This window comes from Gorilla gorilla, chromosome 13, assembly GCF_029281585.2.
Source record: "Gorilla gorilla gorilla isolate KB3781 chromosome 13, NHGRI_mGorGor1-v2.1_pri, whole genome shotgun sequence".
Classification (NCBI taxonomy): domain Eukaryota; kingdom Metazoa; phylum Chordata; class Mammalia; order Primates; family Hominidae; genus Gorilla; species Gorilla gorilla.
In genome coordinates, this window is record NC_073237.2 from 108715201 (window position 1) to 108729719 (window position 14519).

Genomic DNA, 14519 nt, shown 5'->3' on the forward strand with positions numbered 1-14519 from the left:
CCTCCGCAAGGCAGAACTGTGGGTCATATAAACCCTTATTCCAGAGAGGGTCCTGCTCCATATGCTGGGGGAAAGAATGCCAACTTAATGAAGCCTCCATAAAAACCCAAGAGGACTGGGTTCCAAGAGCTTCTGGATAGCTGAACACATGGAGGGTCCTGGAGGGTGACACACCCCGGGAGGACTGGAGAGCTCTGTGCCCCTTCCCCAATACTGTGCCCTATGCATCTCTTCATATGTTATCCTTTATGATTTTCTTTGCAATAAACTGGTAAACGTGTTTCCCTGAGTTCTGTGAGCTGCACCAGCAAATTAATCAAACCCCAAGTGGAGGTTGTGGGAACCCCAACTTGAAGCCAGTTGGTCAGAATTTCCAGACGCCCAGAGTTACAACTGGTGTCTGGGAGGTGAGGCAGTTTTGGGGACTGAGCCCCTCGACCTGTGGCATCTAACGCTATCTACCTGGAGACAGTAGATAGTGGGCAACATGGTGAGACCCACTATCTCCAAGTAGATAGTGTCAGAATAAAACTGGAGGACACCTACTTGGTGTCCACTGCTTAGCGTGTGGGAAAAACTCTCACACATTTGGTCACAGAAGTCTTCTTGTGTGTTGATGATTGTTGCTGTGTTAGTATGAGAGCAGAGGAAAAATGGTTTAGAGTTTTTCCCAGAACAGTCATGTAATGCTATCATAGTATACCTCAGTGCATAGATGTTTTCTTTTTTCTGCCACTCATTCTAGAGTGCAGTGGCATGCTCATAGCTCACTGCAGCCTTGAATTCCTGGGCTCAAGGTCTCAGCTTTCCAAGTCTCAGCTTTCCTGGGCTCCTGCCTCAGCTTTCCAAGTAGCTGGGATTACAGGCACATACCACCATGCCTGGCTTTGTTTGTTTTTTGTGTGGACAAGGTCTCACTTTGTTGCCCAGGCTGGTCTCAAACTCCTGGCTTCACGCAATCCTCCCACCTCAGCCTCCCAAAGTGCTGGGATTATAGGTGTGAGCCACCATGCCCAGCCTAAATAATTTTTTAAATTCCAGTTTTTAATTATTCTTTGTTAGGATACAGAAATGCTTTGTGTCCTGCAATACTGTTAAATCTCCTTATTAGTTTTAGCAGCTTTTTTTGTAAATACCTTAGGATTTTCTATGTATGTGATTGTTATCTGCAAATAAAGGCAGTTTTATTTCTTCTTTCCCACTCTGTGTGCCTTATTTTTTTTCTTGTCATATTGCACTGTTAGACCCACAGTATAGTGGTGAATATTGGTGATGAAAATGGATATCCTAGCCTTGTTCTTAGTCTTAGGGGGAAAACACTGTGTTTTTTCACCATTAACTATGATAGTTGTAGGGCGTTTTTTTTGTAGATGCACATTATCAGGCTGATTGTTGTTTATCTGCTGAGTATTCTTAATCATACGTGATTGCTGAATTTTGTCAAATGCTATTTCTATTATCTATTGAGATGATTAGGTTATTCTCCTTTATTCTATTAATATGGTGAATTAAAATGATGTTTTAAAATTACTTTTACTTTTTTTAGAGATGGGCTCTTGCTGTTACCCAGGCTGGTCTCAAACTCTTGGTCTCAAGCAATCCTCCTGCTTTGGCCTCTCAAAGTGCTGGAATGACAGGTGTGAACCACTTTGCCTAGTCTAAAATTATTTTTTAAGTTAAAAATATTTATTGTGCTGTTTTCCCCAACCCATGTTTGTTGAAGCCAAATGTACTTAAATAGAAACAAATAGCTGTATCTAGGGGAATGATGGCAGTTTAGGAAGTATCAGGCTTCACTCCCAGCCAACAGAAAGTTCAACGAGAAACTATCCACAGGCCAGAAAATCCTTTTATAAACCCCAATACTTGGAAACAAGTTTGAGACACACATGGTCCACAGAACGGAATGAAATCTGAATTAGAAGGATAAGGAGGACAGTCTTTTTTTTTCCCCCCCTTTTTAAGAGACTATGTCTCACTATGTTGCCCAAGGAAGAATGGTCTTATTCCAACTGTGGCACCCCTTTCCCTCCAAGTCAGCACAATGCCAGACAGAAAAGATTCTCCTGGCCCACAGTTTCTACTAGGGGAAAACAGAAATTGAAATAGTCATCTAGCTTCCCTAGCATTCTGAGATGTTTCCCAGGCAGTCCACTGTGGTTTCCCCTACCTACCCTTGGGGAAATGGCACCACTACACGACTAAGGGCCAGGTAGAAACAATGAAAGGAGGCAGAGGTCATAGTAACCAGCACATGGATCTTGGTAATACCTCTACGTTTCTGCCAGCTGTGGCACCAGATTAGAGATACCTGCCAGTCTCAAAGCCCACCCACAAAGCTGAGCTAATCACCTTCAGAAGCATGGTGGGAATTTCAAGCTAGCTTGAGTCCCTAGATAGCTAGTCTCTGTGCCCAGCCTTGGAGCCCAGCCCAACAATCCTACTCAAGCAAGGAAACTCCTGCCTCCATGCACTGAGAGAAGGAGCTAGACCAGCTTGACCCAGGAAGTCAAATGAAGATCTACTCAGCCCTCAGCCAAAAATCCCACCTAACAACCTACCTAGGCAGGAAGACTCCCACCTCCGAACGTTTAAGAAATGCAAAGGGGCCAGACTGGCTTGACCTGAGAGGTCAAACAACCACTCAACTCAGCTAAAAGCCTACCCCACAGTTCCACCCTGACGGGGAGGCAATCCTCAATTGTGCCTTTTTTTTGAGATGGAGTTTCGCTCTTGTCACTCAGGCTGGAGTGAAATGACACAGTCTCACCTCACTGCAACCTCTGCCTCCTGGGTCCAAGGAATTCTCCTGCCCCAGCCTCCCGAGTAGCTGGGATTACAGGAGACTGCCATCACGCCCAGCTAATTTTTGTATTTTTAGTAGAGACAGGGTTTCTCCATGTTGGCCAGGCTGCTCTCGAACTCCTGACCTTGTGACCCACCCACGCCTCGGCCTCCCAAAGTGCTGGGATTACAGGCGTGAGCCACCACGCCCAGCCTCAACTGTGCAATTCTAAGGAGCATAGCTTATGATTCCACTTGTCCCAAGGAATGACTCCACCTAACTTCCAACCCCAGCCCACAGCCTTGCCTAACTGCAGATCCCAAATATCAGAATTGCTTGGCTAGGGAATATATCCTGTGACTAACCTGACCAAAAGCCATCACAGTACCCAGCCAGCAGCTCTACCCAATATCAGAGCAAAGGCAGTAGCCCAGTCAACTAGAGAAATCACAAGAAGCTCTGCCTGTCTGGGGTCATTCCAGCTTATCTGGGAGCTGGCCCTTCCAGAATCAGAGGCTAAATAGAGAAGGTCTATTCCTGCCAAAGAACACCTGCAAAAGCCAGAAGAGGGGGCGGTCTTCTTTTTTTTTTTTTGAGACAGAGTCTCTCTCTGTTGCCCAGGCTGGAGTGCAGTGGCACAATCTCGGCTCACTGCAAGCTCCACCTCCCAGGTTCACGCCATTCTGCCTCAGCCTCCTGAGCAGATGGGACTACAGGTGCCCACCACCACGCCTGGCTAATTTTTTGTATTTTAGTAGAGATGGGATTTCACCATGTTAGCCAGGACGGTCTCGATCTCCTGACCTCGTGATCTGCCTGCCTTGGCCTCCCAAAGTGCTGGGATTACAGGCGTAAGCCACCATGCCCGGCCAGGGGTGGTCTTCTTAAATGCTCAGACAACAATGCAAGGACACAAAGATTGCAAAGAATCAGTGAATCACTTCCAAAAGACACTAATAAAGCTTCAATAATGGGCCCCAAAGAAATGGAGATCTAGGAAATGACAAAGAATTCAGAATAATAAAAAAGTTCAGTAAACTATAAGAATATATGGATAGAAAATTTAATGAGATTTGGAAAGCAATACACAAGAAATTTGAGAAAGAAATAGAAACAATAATAAAGAAACAAATTCTAGAGATGAAGAATACAATGACTGAATGGAAAAATTAAGTAGAAGGCTTCGATAGCAGACTTGGTCAAGCAGAAGAATAGATCAGTGAGCTGGAAACAGAACATTTGAAATTATCCAGTCGGAGAAGCAAGAAGACAAAAGAATAAAAAAGAATGAAGAAAGCCTGTAGGAATTTTGGGACACCATCCAGAGACTAAACCTTTGCTCAACAGAAATTTTAGAAAGAGTCAAAGAGCCAGAAAGCATATTTAAAGAAATAATAGGCCAGACACGGTGGCTCATGCCTGTAATCCCAGCACTTTGGGAGGCTGAGGTGGGTGGATCACTTGAGGTGGATCACTTGAGGTAAGGAGTTTCAGACCAGCCTGACCAACATGGAGAAACCCTATCTCTACTGAAAATACAAAATTAGCCGGGCATGGTGGTACATGCCTGTAATCCCAGCTACTCGGGAGGTTGGGGCAGGAGAATTGCTTGAACTCGGGAGGCGGAGGTTGTGGTGAGCTGAGACTGTGCCATTGCACTCCAGTCTGGGCAACAAGAATGAAAACTCCATCTCAAATAATAATAATAAAAATAAAAATAAATAAATAAATAATAACTGAAACTTCCTTAAACTGGGGATAGACACCAACAAGCAGTATAGGAAGTACAGAGTTTTCCAATCAAAGAGGAATACAACCCAAAGAGGAGTATATCAAGACACATAATAATCAAACTACCAAAAATCAAAGACAGAAAATTTTGAGAGCAGCAAGAGATAAGAAACATACCACATACAAAGGGGTGCTAATATAACTACCAGCAAAGTTTTCAGAAATTTTCAGAAATCCTGCAGGCCAGTGGGATGACATTCAAAGTGGTGAAGGAAAAAAACTGCCAAAAAATAATACTTTATGCAGCAAAGCTGTCTTTCAGAAATGGGGGAGAAATAAAAACCTTCCCAGAAAAACAAAAGCTAAGGGAGTTTATCACCATTAGGCCTGCCTTGCAGGAATTGCTTAAGGGAATTCTTTAAACTGAAACCAAATAGCTGTATCTAGTCAACATAATGGTATATAACTAGCAGGATGCTATGGTCTGAATGTTTGTGTTCCCCTAAAATTTATATGTTGAAATCCTAATCCCAAGGTGATGGTATTAGAAGGTGCAGCCTCTAGGAGATGATTAGGTCATGCGGATATATATAAATAGGTAATATGACCTCATGAATGGAATGGTGCCCTTATAAAAGAGGCCCAAGAAAGCTCCCTTGCTCTTTCTGCCATTGGAGATTACAGGGAAAAGATGGTCTTCTATGAAGAAGTGGGCCTCCACCAGACACCAAATCTGCCTGTACACCAATCTTGGAATCCTAGCTCCCAGAACTGTGGAAATCAATTTCTGTTGTTCATGACCCACTCAATTTATTATATTTTGTTACAGTAGCCTGAGCATACTACGACATGGGATCAGATTTCTTTTCTTTTTTTTTTTTTTTTTTGAGATGGAAGTCTCCCTCTGTCGCCAAGGCTGGAGTACGGTGGCACGATCTCCACTCACTGCAACCTCCACCACCCGGGTTCAAGCCATTCTCCTGCCTCAGCCTCCCGAGTAGCTGGGATTACAGGCATCCGCCTCCACGCCCAGCTAATTTTTGTATTTTTAGTACAGACGGGGTTTCACCATCTTGGCCAGGCTGGTCTTGAACTCCTGACCTCATGATCCACCCACCTTGGCCTCCCAAAGTGCTGGGATTACAGGTATGAGCCACCATGCCCGGCCAACATGGGATGAGATTTTAAACTTTACAGCACACAAATCTCTTATTTTAGACTTTTTATCTTCCTTATGATATTCTTTTCCAGGCAATTGTTTCTAAATTCTGAGATGTTTAAGTCAATATAAAGATGGTAAAGATTCTTGACAAACCAAATACTATAATAATTACTGGCCGGGCACTGTGGCTCACGCCTGTAATCCCAGCATTTTGGGAGGCCGAGGCGGGCGGATCACGAGGTCAGGAGATTGAGACCATCTTGGCTAATACAGTGAAACCCCATCTCTACTAAAAATACAAAAAATTAGCCAGGCATGGTGGCACGAGCCTGTAATCCCAGCTATTCAGGAGGCTTAGGCAGGGGAATCGCCTGAACCTGGGAGGCAGAGGTTGCAGTGAGCCGAGATTGTGCCACTGCACTCCAGCCTGGGTAACAGAGCGAGACTCTGTCTCAAAAAAAAAATTATTATTATTATTATTTTACATAAGAAGAAACAATGCAATGACTGATTTTTGAGTGAAAAGTTAACTTTATATTTCTAGGAAAAATCCCATTTAGTCATATTGTATTACTTATATATTTGTGGATTCAGTTTTGTATTTGTGTCCATTTGCCATATTGGGGCTGTAGTTTTTTTTTGTTTATTTGTTTGTTTGTTTGTTTTTGAGATGGAGTCTCGCTCTGTCACCCAGGCTGGAGTGCAGTGGCTCGACCTCGGCTCACTGCAAGCTCCGCCTCCCGGGTTCACGCCATTCTCCTGCCTCAGCTTCCCGAGTAGCTGGGCCTACAGGCGCCCACCACCACACCCAGCTAATTTTTTGTATTTTTAGTAGAGACGGGGTTTCACCGTGTTAGCCAGGATGGTCTCGATTTCCTCCCACCTCAGCCTCTCGATGACCTAGGACCACAAGCACACACCACCATGCTCGGCTAATATTTTTATTCTTATTTAGTAGAGACGAGGTCTCACTATGTTGCCTAGGATGGTCTCCAACTCCTGGGCTCAAGCGATTCACACACCTTGGCCTCCCAAAGCACTGAGATTACAGGTATGAACCACATGCCTGGCAATGATTTTTTACAAAATACTTTATGTTTTCCTTTATTTTCTTTCTTACTTTTTTTTTTTGGGCGGGGGGAGGGGAGGGTCTGTTTTCTGTTTTACTTGATTTCTACTATCTTCATTATTTGTTTTCTTCTACTTTGTGTTTAATATGTCCTTTCTTGTAGCTTCTGAAGATTAAAACTTAGTTCATTCTCTTGGGCCCTCTTTTTCTTATGATACAAACTTTTAAGCCATAAATTTCACTTTTAGAACTGCCTTAGCATTTTCCCACAAACATTTGATACATTGTGTAATTTTTCATTCGCTTCGAGAGATTTTCCTACTTTCCTTCTGAGTTCTTCTTTAATCAATGAGGAATATAGAAACATGTTTAATTTTCAAATAGTCAGAGTTTCCAGATATTGATCTATAATTGATTTCAAATTTAGCTTTACGGTGGGTTAGAAAAATATACTCTGTGACTTCAATCATTTTAAATTTTTTGAGACTTGTTTTATAGCTAATTATATGGCCTTTTTTAGTGAACATTATATATGCACTTAAAAGGAACATCTAGGCTGGGCATGGTGGCTCACGCCTGTAATCCCAACACTTTGGGAGGCCAAGGTGAGAGAATCACTTGAGCCCAGGAGTTCAAGACCAGCCTGAGCAATACAGTGAGACCACATCTCTACAAAAAAAAAAAAAAAAAAAATTAAAAATCAGCGGGGTATGGCCGGGCGCGGTGGCTCACACCTGCAATCCCAGCACTTTTGGAGGCCAAGGCGGTTGGATCACAAGGTCAAGAGATCGAGACCATCGTGGCCAACATGATGAAACCCCGTCTTTACTAAAAATACAAAAATCAGCTGGGCATCATGGCGCATGCCTATAGTCTCAGCTACTTGGGAGGCTGAGGCAAGAGAATCGCTTGAACCCGGGAGGCGGAGGTTGCAGTGAGCCGAGATCACACCACTGCACTCCAGCCTGGCGACAGAGTGAGACTCCACCTCAGAAAAACAAAAAAAGAAAGAAAAGAAAAATTAGCTGGGTATGACGGCACCCACCTGTAGTCCCTGCTACTCAGGAGGCTGATGTGGGAAGATTGCTTGAATGTGGAGGTCAAGGCTGCAGTGTGCAATGATCCACTTTACTCTAGCCTGGGTGACAGAGTGAGACTGTCTCAAAATAAATAAATAAAAATAATGAAAGAAAGGAACTTGTATTCTGCAATTGTTGGGAGAAATGTTCTAACGTATCATTTTGTTTTAGTGCCTCTTTTTGCTTCTGCTTGTAAGTCTTATCTTCCTCATCCGTCTCCTTGGCCTGCTTCTTGGGCTGTTTTAGGGGGTTCTTCTTGCTGCACATGGCACCTGTGCCCCTTCCTCAGACTCTGCCCTCTATTGGACTCCTTTTTCCTTTTTTTTTTTTTTTTTGAGACAGAGTCTTGCTCTGTCACCCAAGCTGGAGTACAGTGGCACAAACACAGCTTACTGTGGTCTTGACCCTCCTGGGACCAACCGATTCTCCCACATCAGCCTTCCAAGTACCTGGGACTACAGATGTGTGCCACCCCGCCCAGCTAATTTTTTGATTTTTTTTGTAGTGACAGGGTCTCACTTTGTTGCCCAGGCTGGTCCCAAACACCTGGGCTCAAGCAATCCTCCCACCTTGGCCTCCCAAAGTGCTGAGATGATGGGCGTGAGCCACCATGCCTGGCCTACGATTTGTATTTGATGCTTCCTTTTTGAAACAGTTTTATTGAGAAATAACTTACATACCATACAGTTCACCCATTAAAACGTACAATTCAGTAGCTGTTAGTATAGTCAAAGTTTCATAAACATCATCCAATTTTAGAATACTTTCATCACCCCAAAAAGAAACTTTACTCCTTAGTAGGTACCTCACATTTCCACCAAAACCTCTCAGCCCTAGGGAACTACTAGTCTACTTTCTTTCCCTATTGATTTGTATATTCTAGACACTTCATATAAATGGAATCATATAATATATGACCCTTTGTGACTGGCTCCTTTCCCATAGCTTTGTAAAGTTTTCCAGGTTTATCCATGTTGAAGCATGTACCAGTGTCATAAATTTTTTAATATAGTTGCTGCTCTGGCATTCATTTTTAGGCCTGGCCTAAGTCTTTTGAAACCCAGTTGTATACCCAACCCCCTGCTGTCACCTTTGGCCTTGTTAAAACTTACCCTCCTGGCCAGGTGTGGTGGCTCACACCTGTAATCCCACACTTTGGGAGGCCAAGGTGGGAGGATCACTTGAGCTCAGGAGTTCAAGACCAGCCTGGCCAAATATGGTGAAACCTTGCCTCTACTAAAAATACAAAAATTAGATGGGAAGGATGGCGTGTGCTTGTAATCCCAGCTACTCGAGAGGCTGAGGCACGAGAATCGCTTGAATCTGGGAGGCGGAGGAGGCTGCAGTGAGCTGAGATCATGCCACTGCACTCCAGCCCGGGCAACACAGCAAGACTCTGTCTCAAGAAACAAAACAAAACAAACTTCCCCTCCCAGTGTGGTTGAGATATAGCCCGCTTGTTCATCTTATGGACTCCCAAACGCAACACATCCCTCAGCTGCTGACCATGAAAAAACCTAATGGTTGACTGAGGGCTGTAATCCCAACACTTTGGGAGGGTGCGGCAGGAGGACTGTTTGAGGCCAGGAGTTTGAGACCACCCTGGGTAACACAGTGAGACCCCTGTCTCTACAAAAAGAAAAAAAAATTAGCTGGGCGTAGTGGCCCACATCTCTAGTCCCAGCTACTCAAGAGGCTGAGGCATGAGGATCGACTGAGGCAGGGAGGTAGAGGATGCAGTGAGCTGAAATCACGCCACTGCACTCCAGCCTGGGCATCAGAGCGAGACCTCGTCTCAAAACAAAACAGAACAAAACAAAAACCTAATGGTTAACACCAGAGTCTTGGAAATAAGTTCCTCTCCTTTGCACATGTGTTTTTTAAGGGCATAATGCCTATAGACCTAATAAAAGCATAATCTCACAGGTCTCCTTTCTTCTCTTTCTCCTCTACTCTTCCTGAGTAGCTGGAACTAGAGATGTGGGCCACCATGCCCAGCTAATTTTTTTTCTTTTTGCAGAGACGAGGGTCTCACTATGCTACCCAAGGTGGTCTCAAACTCCTGGCCTCAAGCAATCCTCCTGCCACACCCTCCCAAAGTGCCGGGATTATGGCCCTCAGCCAACCCACTAGGTTTACTGTGATTGCTTTCTCTAGGATCTTGGTTTTCCAAGTCCTAGCTGCCTTAATAGACCTGACTCCAAATTCTGTATCTCCAGACCAATAAGACTGCCGGTAAGCTCTAGGGTGCTTCTTTCTGACTTCTACACTCCTAGACACAAATCAACAATGCCCTGAGAAGGAAAAGTGGCTGAGAATGCAGGACTCACTTCAGAGTGTTTCTCTTCTTCCTGGGGGGCTCTTGGACTCTCAAGCCTTGGATGACAGGGTTGCTCTCCAATTGTTTTAAACAGACTTATTTATTTTTTTAAACAGCTTTCATCGTTCTTAGTGGCAGAGTTAGTTTGTTCAACAAGGTACCTCATCATGGTTGGATGCCTGCATCATTAAAAAAATTAATTGTAGTGAAATATCCTTTAAACAAATAAAATTAGATTTTTTTTGAAGTTGATTGTGGCAAAAACAATTTAAAATTTACCTTTGTAACTACTTTTAAGTGTACAGTTCGGTGGTGTTATATTTACATTATTGTGTAACATCTCTAGAAATTTTTCATCTTGCAAAATTGAAACTCTGTACCCAGTAAACATTATATCACCATTCCCCCCCCCACCCTCTAGCAACCACTATTCTACCGTCTGTTTCCACAAGTTTGACATAATCCCACAGTTTACATACCTCTACACACCTCATATAGGTCAAATCATAACAGTATTTGTCCTTTTGTGACTGGTTTATTGCACTTGGCACAGCATCCTCAAGGTTCATCTATGTTGTAGCCTGTGATAAGATTTCCTTCCTTTTTAAGGCTGAATAATATTCCATTATATGTATATATCACATTTTCATTCATCTCTTCATCTGTTGATGAACATTTGGGCTGCTTCAACCTCTTGGCTATTGTGAATAGTGCTGCAATGAACATGAATGTGCAAATATCTCTTCGATATCCTGCTTTCAATTCTTTTGGATATTTACCCAGAAGTGGGATTGCTGGATCATATGGTAGCTCTAGTTTTAGTTTTTTGAGGAACTTCCCCACTGTTTTGCATAGTGGTGGTACCATCTACATTCCTATCAGCATTGCATAAGAGTTCCAATTTCTCCATAAGATCCCATCTTTCGAATATGCAGCAATTAACTAGGGGGTTTTCATTTTTGGTCTTTTTTGTTTGTACAAACATTATTGTGTCAACATTTACACAGATTTTAAATTACAGCCTAGACCTGGAAGAGTGTTGATAGAGGAAGGTGTTAAGAACATCGACCGGAATCAGCTCTAGAGATGGAGAGGGGTTGGCAGAAGCTACCTAAAAGACAGAACATGCTTGATGTGGTAATGAAGTTACCTGCTTAGATTCTGGCGACCCTGGATATTTTGTCCTTTGCTAAGAAGTTAGCTTCTTTCTCTCCCTCAAAAATATTCTTCTCTTCCCTTACCTACTCCAAGGGTACAAGTGACTGGGGTATGCCTGTCACAGATGAGGTGAGGCCAAGATGTGGGCACTACGTAAGGCCTGACAGATATGGTGTAAATGTTATTTATTACCATGATTACTGTTTTGGAGATGGTCAGTGCTGTAAATAGAAAGGGAGTTAAGAGCAGACTCTGAAGCCAGACTGTCCGGAATGAATCCAGGCTCCTCTAGCTACTATCTATGTGATGTTGAAAAAATTTCTTAATTTCTCTGTGCCTCAATTTCCTTATCCATAAAATGGCAATGTTAATAGCACCCACTATGTAGAGTTCTTAGGATTAAATAAATTAATATTCGCTAAGCACTCAGTGCAAACTGTGGGCACACAGCAAGTACTACGAAAGTGTTAGGTAAAATAAAGGTGGACCAAGCCTGGTAGCACCTAGCAAGTCCAGCTTCACCTTTGCTGTGCTGAGTCGTGTAGGTGGTGTTCTTGTGTCTCTGGTTTGCTGGAGGACCTAGTTTTAGTGTATTTTAGGTATCATTAAGCATCCCCGCTCCCTCGATGGGATAGAGGTGTGTGTGTTACAGGTGGTTGTTGGGCACCTTCACGGGGCAGCGGTGACTATGGGCTGTACGTAGTATCTCGGTAGAAAGTGTTAATGCACATCCCTGGGCGGAGAGGTAACTCTACTCGATGCGTTATAAGGAAAATCACACACCTCACGGATGGTGTAGGTTCTGTCTGCTCCTTGCGTTTCAGTGGAGGTGCACAGAGCTCCAGGGGGCATCGGGGACCGCGGGCCCAGGACATGTAGTAGGGAGCGGTGCTGTACACTTCCTCGGATCATAGCGGGGATGGCGGGTTCCACACCTGTCGGGGCAGTAGGGACTGAGCTCGTGCGCGCGGAGGACGGGTTGCTCCAAACCTCCCGGTCCAGCGCGCCGGCCGCCGCGTGCGAACGTGTGTGCGGCAGGAGGCTCGGTCTACACCTCCTCGGGGCAGCAACGACTGCGAGCTCGGTGCGTGCCGTAGGTGTCGTTACACACTTCCTGTGGGTCTCGCCGACCGCGGCGCGTTTCCGGTGCCGGCTGGAGCCCGGGGTCCGAGCCCCCGCCCCGCTCGCCGGCCCCGCCCCGGCCCGCCCGCGCCCCGCCCCCTGCCCGCCCGCCGCGCTCCGAGCCGGGCACGCGGAGCTCGGGGCGCACGGAGCGGCGCGCGGCGGTCGGCCGAGCCAGGCTGGCGCCCCCGCCCCGCGCCCCGCTCCTCGGTCCGCCGCCCGCCGGGCGCCTTCCCCGCGCCACTTACCTTCGGTGCCCGGCCCTCTGGCCGCTCTCCTCCCGCCCTCGCGCCCCTCCGGCCCGTCCCGTCCAGCCCGGGCTGCAAGGCTCTCGCAGGCCCCCCCCGCCGACCGCGTTCCTATGGACAGACGCACAGACACCTGCAGGTGGGTGAGAGCCCGCGCGCGGGGCGGGGACGAGCGCGCCGACGCCGCGACCCAGGCGGGGAGCCCCTTTGTGTGGGGGGCGGCCGCGCCGGGGTCGACTCTGCTTCCCCGTCAGCGGCCGCGCGGTGACCCGGCTGAACCTTCCTTTTGTCTCCTCTCGGGGGAGCGAGGCCGGAGCGAGGGCAGGGACCCGGGCGGCCGCTCGTCGGCAGCGCCGGGCTTGGGGGTGCGAGGCGCAGAGACCCCCGGCGGCGGCTCCGGTCCGCCTGCCCCGGGCCGCCCCGCCGCCTGGCAGCTCGGGTCTCAGCGGCGGCTGCAGGCGCAGTGCGTGGGGCTGGCGCCCCCGCTCCTGCTCTTGGGTCTGTCGGAGGTGGGAAGGAGGGCGGGAAGGAGGAGGAAAAGGTCTGTCCTCTTAGTTTCCAAGTCTTGAGATGCTTATGGAGAAAGAGAGGTGGTTCAGGGCTCTGCCCCACTAGTTTTCCTCCTCGGGTGGCTCGCCGAGGTGCGTTTGGGGCGTGTGTGAAGGAACGTGCATGGCTTCGCTCCCTTATTTATTGTTTCTAACGGAGGAGGGCTTTCTCCAAAAGGCTCTTCCGCCCCCCCACCCCCATCTGAGGCTGCGCAAAGTGATTTGTGTTTGTTATCAAATATATCGAGAAATGTATTCCCCGGGGTAGGAGGAGGTTGGACTGAACAACGTCAAACCAAAATCAAAGAATGTTTTTGGTTCTTTCAAGTCTTTTTTTTTTCTTTAAGGTTTTAGATTGGGACTTAAAAAAAAAAATGAACATGGCTGTGATTTTTACAATTATATATATTTAGTGTGTGTGTGTGTGTGCGTGTGTGTGTGTGTGTTTTGAAGTTTAGGAGTAAAGTTTTGTTTTTTCCCGAACTCGTTAGGATTCGCAAGACGGAATCCTCTCCCGACGAAATAAACAGCTAACAAGCCAGTCAGGTAGTGACAGCTTCCATGGTGGAGGTTAAATTGGAGTGCAATAAACAATGATCTAGCTTTCCCTTCAGGCTGAAGCCTTTATTTCTGCTGATTTAAGATATGAGATCTTTCCCTACCCATGAGACCATGAATGTCAGAATTGAGTTTCCCCCCTAGGATTGTGCCTTTCCTATTTTATTCCATGTATATAACCCAACGATTGGGTTGTGCATGGATATGGATACAGTGTTTTGAAAAATACTGTAGGGTGATGTTTCTGGTTTGTCTTATTTGATTAGCTAGCTAAGTTTCTTCATGAACGGTTGCTGTGTATTGTAGATACTCAAATAATAAATGAGGTTGAATAAGCACCCAGAAAATTAATTTTACAGATTCAGATTTTTAATATGCGGGTATGGATTTATACCTGTATTAATCTCAATCTGCTGCTCCGTTCTGGAAACTCTTTTTTGCCCACCCTGTGAGAATTTATATTGACAAACTTAAGTCTGACAGTTACCCAGGAGATTAAAAAAACGAAGAAGCAGTTTTGGGGGCCATGCATACAATTATATGGACAGTCATATGTAAAAAATAGAGGTTTTCCTAAAAAAACAAAAAGCATTATCATCTAAACTTGAAGGAAAAACGTGGAAAATTATGTATTTAAATTTTCATTAAGGTTTAAAAATTAGTAAACAGTGTACAATTTAATGCACTTTTTTAAAGACAAACTGATTTTTGTCGTTATAAAAAGTTTAGTATGCTTAAA

At 45.5% G+C, this 14519-nt stretch overlaps 1 protein-coding gene across 3 annotated transcripts in view; it reads left to right on the top strand.

The window, feature by feature from the left end:
- The first annotated feature begins 12551 nt into the window (after positions 1 to 12551).
- KIAA1958 (KIAA1958 ortholog) overlaps positions 12552 to 14519 on the top strand; it is a 175850-nt gene continuing 173882 nt past the window's right edge. For 2 of the 3 annotated variants that reach the window (XM_063696998.1, XM_063696997.1), the window contains exon 1: positions 12682 to 12813. The gene's annotated coding sequence lies outside the window, so the exon portion shown is untranslated. Of the gene's footprint in view, positions 12814 to 14519 lie in introns of all 3 variants that reach the window. The other variant, XM_063696996.1, reaches the window with a different exon arrangement.